A 7,335-nucleotide genomic window follows, 5' to 3' on the forward strand; every position below is an offset into this window, starting at 1 on the left:
TCATGCAGAAAGCATGGCAGGAGCGGGAAGCTGGCTCATATTGTCACATATCAGCAGCTAGAAAGCAGCAGTAATGATCTAGCTAACAAACACTAGAGAGCATGGCTGGACTATAAACCCAAAGGCCCACCCCCAGTGACACACCCTCCAGCAAGGCTTCACCTTCATTAGCTGGGGATTAAGTAAGAGGCTTAGTCACAACACATGAAGCTATGTGGGGCATTTTACATTTTCCCTCTCTCCACCCTCACATCCATTCTACTTATAGGTTAATTTTTGTTGTTGTTGTTATTGGTTAACAGCATGGTTTATTGTATTATACTTACATTTTTAACTTTAGTGTGTAGCAGGAAAATGAGTGGCTTTTAGCCTCAGAAGTGTCCTACTTGGTAATATGTAATTACCATTAGCAGTGACTGAAAATGGGAGAGTGCTATATGGGTTTATCAACCAGCCAACGGTCCTTTCAAACATTTTGGGGTGGGAATGTAACCAAATAAAGGCTTACTTGACGTGACACAAGCACCACAAAAAAACACTTCTTTTAGGGTCACACAACTAATCAAGACCCATACATGAACTGATACGGAGAAAGGACTGTTCAAAATAAGACTGCAGTCAGTCATGGAAGGCTTAATTTTATATTTTCAAACCATCTCTCTTGTGGGCCAAAGGGCTATCTCCTGAGACATGTAAACGTACTCACCCAGTGTTTTCCCATGTTAAGCTTGATAATGCAATTTGACCTTTTCATGTTATTTTCATGCGTATTCAGATTTGGCATGTACCTTGAACATCTCCATGAGACACCTTTTGGAGAAAATGCAATTATTTTCTGCTCAAAGTGAATTTGTGACCATTAGCTTTCTCTCAACATTTAAAGCCATGGATTAGCACCGGTTGTTTAAGACTGTATACTCGGAGGTACTCTTTCTTCCCACCAATCATCTGGTTGTAATAAATGGATGGAAGAATTAGTGATTGTTGGTCTCTTGCTTGTCAGATTTTTAGGAAGAGCTGTACAACATAATTTGAGGAATAATGGATTCCTGTCAAGAACAGAGGTCCAAGATAGTCAGGAACTGCTGGATGCAACACGTAAGGTGGCTGTTTATGGAAAAAGCTGTACTTGTTTCTTGGAAGGAAAAAAAAAACCAGACAACTCCTCTGCTTTTTACACTTCAGGGCATTTCCTACAGTTTCATAATAACAGCTTCACACAAAAAGAGCTGCTTGGTCAATAAGTTTATTTTCTTTATGAAAAAAATCTTCATAGAAAATTCCTTTAGCTCTCAGCAGCCCGTTCCTGAGCTCTGAGGAAGCTTGCCTTCTTTTGAGCAACCCGATCTTTCTTCTGGGCAAGGGACATTTTGGGACGATTCCACCTCTTCTTCTTAACTTCTCTCTTGGGCTTCTTCTCATAGACTGGATTCTCTCGTATAGCAGTATGGGCTTTCTTATACATCTCCTCCATCATGTCTGGAGTGACACTATTCTTTATGTACTGAGAGAACTGTTTCTTGTACACATCTTCATCTTCTTCCATAAGGTAACGCATGCAATCTGCAACATTCTGACCCATGATGTGCTTGCGGTGTACTTCTGCATTGAACTCCTTACTCTCAGAATCCTAACCCGGGAAGCGTTTGGTACTGTGACGGATAGACAAGCCTCCATCCACAGCTCCCTTTAGGGCCCCAAAAACTTTATTGCCAGTTGTAGTTCTAGCAAGGCCTGCATCCAAATAGCACATGAAGGCACCAGGCTGACCATCAATGCTCTCCACATTGTATTCATCTCCAGTCACCTCCACTTGGCCTTCATAGATCTTGTCCATGCCAAACCTATTGAGAAGCCTGCGGGCCAGCAGCAAGCCAGTACAATAAGCCGCAGCATAATTTGTTAGGCCAACTTTCACACCGTATTTTGGCAGTTTGTGTGCATATGCTGCGCAGACTATCATATCCCCTTCTATATGGGCATAAGCAATCTGACAAATGATATCTCTGTTAGTTACACGAACAATCATCCTGTATTTGGGTGTGTTGTACTTATTTTTGTCTTGGATCACCAAGTGTTTGCGAGCAAAGTAGTCAGTTTTACCCTCTCGTCGCCTTCTAAATTTCACTTGGTACCTCTTAAAGTAGGCCTTATTCTTGACAACTTTAACAAACCCCATCCTGTGAAATAGAGACCCGCGTCCGGGGCTCCGCACAGACCTGCAGGCCGAGCAGCGCTACAGGGGGGAAAAGTTATAGGTTAATTTTTGCCTCCAAAGTATATCTAAAATCTGCCTTTTATTCTCTGTTTTTACCAATATAGATAAACTATAGTAATAGTTTATTTCCTGGGGACTATAATCCCCATGCATAAGCATTTATCAAGTTCCTTTTAAGTGATACACACAGATCTTTTCTTTTTTTTTATCGTAAGGATGGTTGCATCTTCATTCTGCATCAGAACCTACTACTTAATGACACATACCCATGTTTTATTCAACCTAGTGCCTAAATGTCACACATAAATTAGGCACACATAATTGCTTGCAGATTAAATGCTATCTTAAAAAATATTTTAGTTACTTATTTGAAAGTAGAGACAAAGAGAGAGAGAGAGATAACGGGCATGCCAGGGCTTCCAGCCACTGCAAATGAGTTCCACCTTTTGCATATGGTTTTACTTGGGTACTGGGGAAATGAACCTAGCTCTTTAGGCTTTGTAGGCTGTGATGGTTAAGTTTGTGTCAACTTTATCTGTTTAGGAATTCACAGACATTCCTCATAAGTGGGTCTCTGATGTTGTTTCCAGGAAAGACTAACTAACGGAGGAATCTTTCCTCCATAGTGAGCCCTTCCCCCAGTCTGGGTGTCCCCTCTCAGAGAGGAGGCTTTATCTAAAGAAGCTCTGGGAAGAAAGGTATTCTCTTCCCCTTCCACCTGGCTGCCAGTGCTGCTTCTGCTTGCTGTTTGCTGCTTTCCAGTGTGGACTGAAGACCAGCATCTCTCCAGGACACCTCCAGGCCTTCAGTGCCAGATTGGGACTACTGAAGCATCCAGTTTCATGGACTGAACAGCTCCCAGGTTCCTTAATTCTCAGGCCTATAATCTGCTATTGTTGGGCTGTCATAAACTAATCCAATAAGTTCCCTTCTAATACAATCCATTCTATTGATTCTGTTCCTTTAGAGAATTCTGACTAATACACAGGCAACTGTCTTTAACTACTGAGCCATCTCTCTAGTCCAGATTAAATATCTTTATGAGTATTGTGGGCACTGGTGAAAAATATAATGAGGGCATGTGAATATAATGACCTAAAGTTACAGAGATGTCTCCTTGGCATCTCTCAACCTATAAAATGCAGGAAAACTGGCAGTTGACCTCATTAGCAGAAATAATTTAGCAATTAGGCAAAACCTGGGCAGGGCAGGATGAATAACTTGGTTTGGATCACACAGAGAAATAGATCACTATAGAGTTGTAGTGGGTGATAGCCAAACCCTATCTACAGGAGACCATATCATCAAATTTGGTTTTCAATATAAACCCCAATGAGACAACTTGATGCTGCTACCCCATTTGGACCCACTTAACCAAGAGTGGGGCATAAATGCAAAGGCTTAGGCCATATTTGAGGGTTTCCTGGCCTCTGTGCTTAAGGTGGGTTAGAGTTTGTTATTTGTCCACATTGCTGGGATGAATAGCCAAACTAGGCACAGTTTAAGAGAGAAAGGAATTTATTTCAAGCTTACAGGGTGGAAGTTCCATCAATGGTGGAAGAAATTGCTTTCATACATACAAGCAGGAAAAAAAAAAAAAAAAAGCAAAATAACAACAAGAAAAAATCACTAGCCAGCCAACACCAAAAACCACAAGCACAAAGGAACAACAAATAGCAGGGACTCTGCCAGAATTCAATTTGCTCTACATACCTTTGAACTGGAATGTGATCTGTCTTCAAGCACTCCTTAGAGCTGGACCCCAGGATCTGCCCCCAGCGATACCTTCTCCGGCCAGGAAGCTGGGGACCCAAGTTATAAGCTTTGATAAAACACCTGAGTATTTGGGAGACATACATTCAAACTACCACAGGACTCCTGTTTCATTTAGCTATTGTCCTTTGGACTTGTGGTCTTAAATCATGCTCTCAACATTTTCTTCTATTCTGAGTGAGATAAAAATGTTTCATTGTATTTTTTCATTTGAAGTATTTGAAATCTGTGTACTTTTGTGAGTTTAGCTTGATCTTTGATGTTTCTGTTGCCACAGGGTGGTATTGGAGGTTGTGGCATTTTTGACTTATTAGCGAATGGAGTCAAAGTTTTGGGCTTCAGATCACTAAGCTTTCTGATAAAAACAGAGAAATGACTAATAAGCTATTTAGTGGGTAATGATGGCTTACCCACATTTACCAATGACAGGATCTCTGGCTCCATTATCTAGGACTTTTTGACTCAAACATTTTCTTAGTTTTTTAGTCAGTAACTGTCTACATTTTCTAAGTTCCCAAACCTCCAGAAATTATGATTTCACATGTTTAATAGACTCCTTTCTTTGTTTAATCAAAAAGGCCTCTGGTTCCTTGTGGCATTTGTCCCAAAGTGAATTTAGCACAAATCACAAGGAAAGAAGACAAAGGACTCAAATCTTCACTTGGGACCAGTGCCCAGCATCACTGTCCTTAATTTTTTGGCTGTGCCTAAATCAGGTATGAAATGGGAACAAGAAGTAATGACTGAAAAAAAATAGCGATGGCCTTAACAGAGTAAAAATATGATTCAGTTTCCCTCATCCCTACCAACTACAGAAGTGTTTTCTGTCATAAAGAGGTACAACCCCCATAAGCACTTAAGAAAATTATCCTGTTGGGGTTTTACTTTAACTTAATGCCTTAGCAGTATAAACATTTATTAAGATATATAATAAAAACTAATTCATTTGGAGCTGTAAAGACAACAGAAATTTGCTGTTTTGGTGGGGTATGTGTATGCTGTTTATAGTATGGAAAGGTATCCTGGAGCTGAGAAAACATTAGTAGTTCAAAATCTAGGCTTTATAATAGCAGGCACATAGTAATTTTATAATCTATGACATTCATAGAGAGGCCTCCTTGCTATAAGTATTTTTTAAAAATATTTTATTTTTATTTATTTATTTGACAGAGAAATAGGGAGAGAGAGAGAGACAGAGATAGAGAGAGAATGGGCAAGCCAGGACCTCCAGCCACTGCAGACAAACTCCAGAGGCATGTGCCCCTATATGCATCTGGCTTATGTGAGTCCTGAGGAATTGAACCTGAGTCCTTTGGCTCTGAAGGCAAATGCCTTAACCACTAAGCCATCCCTCCAGCTCGCTGTAAGCATTTTGATAATTGCTTTGAGATATCTTCCATTTTCTTTATAATAGCACATATTGGGTTGTATAATAAACAGAAGCCCTGCAAGATTTCAGTTCCTATTAGTCACAAAACTAATATTGCTGACCTTCCATCCCATCTTCTAGCAACAATATAAATGGAATACTTTTAAAAGATATATAAGTTACCTTCTTGTTGTCAAGACAATGTATCTGACAGAAGTCAATTTAAGAAAGAAAGGGCTTATTTCAGCTTAGAGTTCCTGGTTACAGCATATTATGGCAGGGAAGGCATAGTGACAGGAGCTGGTCTCATCCTATCTGACAGTGAAAAAGCAGAGCAAAGCAACAAATGCTGAATGTTCAGCTCACTTTCTTTTTATAAGCCTAAACATCCAACCCATGGGATGGGGCACAGTTAAGGAGACTTATCTCACCTCAACTAATCTAATATATAAAATCTTTCATATACATGCCCAGCTATTTATTTCCATGATGATTCTTGTCAAAGAACCAAGTCTCTGTTTCATTGATTCTTTGGATTGTGTTTTTGGTTTCTATTTCATTAATTTATGCCCTAATCTTTATTATTTCTTCCCATCTACTGATTATTGGTTTTCTTTGTTCTTTTTTTCCCAAGGTCTTAAGGTGAAGCATTAAATTGTTTACTTGTGAGCTCTCTATTTGCTTAATTTAGGCACTTAGAGCTATAAATTTCCTTCTTAGGACTGCCTTCATTGTGTCTCAAAGGTTTTGATATATTGTATTCTCATCATCATTTGATTCTGTGAACTTATTGATTTCCTTTCTGATTTCTTCAATGACCCACTCATCACTCAAACATATCCTGTTTAGTCTCCATGAATTCCTGTATGCCCTGTAGTTTTTCTTGTTGCTGACTCATAGTTTAGTCTCTTGTGGTCAGATAGAGTACAAGGGATTATTTCAATTTTCTTGTATTTATTAAGGTTTGCCTTGTGTCCTAACATATGGTCTATTTTGGAGACCATGGTGATTCTAAATCCTGTCAAGTTGACAATCAGAGATTATCACAGGGGGTGAGGGTTGGAATTTATAATTATTTTTCTAACTGTATACACCTATGATTCTGTGATGTATACAACTTAGGGACAGTCAGTGGAAACCTACAGGAATAACAGTGACACTTGTCCTGGGTGTCAGGCTTATATGGCTGCATTATTGGGAAGTTAGAGCTCTATAAGCTTAGAATCAAATGAATATGGCCTTTGTTCTGCCTTGGCTTCTTTTTAAAAAAAATGTGTCCTTTATTAGCACAAAAAGAACTAGATTTCATTATGCTGTATTTCAACTAAATTTTGTTTGCATTTCCCCTCTTTCCCACCACTCGCCTCACCTTGTACCCTCCCCTTACCATAAGCTCCTTTCTACTTTCATACTACATGTTTCCTTTTGTTCTATTAGAAATCCTCATTCATGTAAAACTCCAAAGTTATTAAGCTAGAAGAGACGTGAGAGACAAAGCACAACTCTGCTTTGCACCTTAGATGAAAATGAGACAAAAAAATGGAAGTCAGTTTCCTATCACATGACTCAGGAAAATCATAGTACAGCTCAGAGCTACGCACATACATCTTGATACCTATTGAAGGATGGCTGGTTTAATCAGAGACTCTGAAGCACATGATACATGAATAAGTGAAGGCCCACCATCCAGCAAGTATAGGGATGTCTGATGAGGACTCCCACATTCTCTCTTGGCCTTGAATGTCCCAATAAACATTTCAGTGCTGGAGTAAAGGTTACAGATCCAGACCTCACTGTTTGTGCTTCTGTTGTGCCTTAGGTTAGGTTAAATATTATTTGTAGATGATATAGATAAATCAGATCTGTGAGCTTGTCTGGATGGTTAAAAGGACAGTGTTTATTTCTCTAAGGAGGTTGTCTAGTTGAATAAGAGGGGCTGTTGCATTATAGCCTCATTTTGTACACTCTTCATATT

At 39.4% G+C, this 7,335-nt stretch overlaps 1 pseudogene; it reads right to left on the bottom strand.

Annotated features, from left to right (window-relative positions):
- Positions 1 to 974: 974 nt before the first annotated feature.
- On the bottom strand, positions 975 to 2,246 carry LOC123464466 (annotated as a pseudogene).
- Between the last annotated feature and the right edge of the window lie 5,089 nt (positions 2,247 to 7,335).

Source organism: Jaculus jaculus, chromosome 11 (assembly GCF_020740685.1).
Source record: "Jaculus jaculus isolate mJacJac1 chromosome 11, mJacJac1.mat.Y.cur, whole genome shotgun sequence".
NCBI classification, from domain to species: domain Eukaryota; kingdom Metazoa; phylum Chordata; class Mammalia; order Rodentia; family Dipodidae; genus Jaculus; species Jaculus jaculus.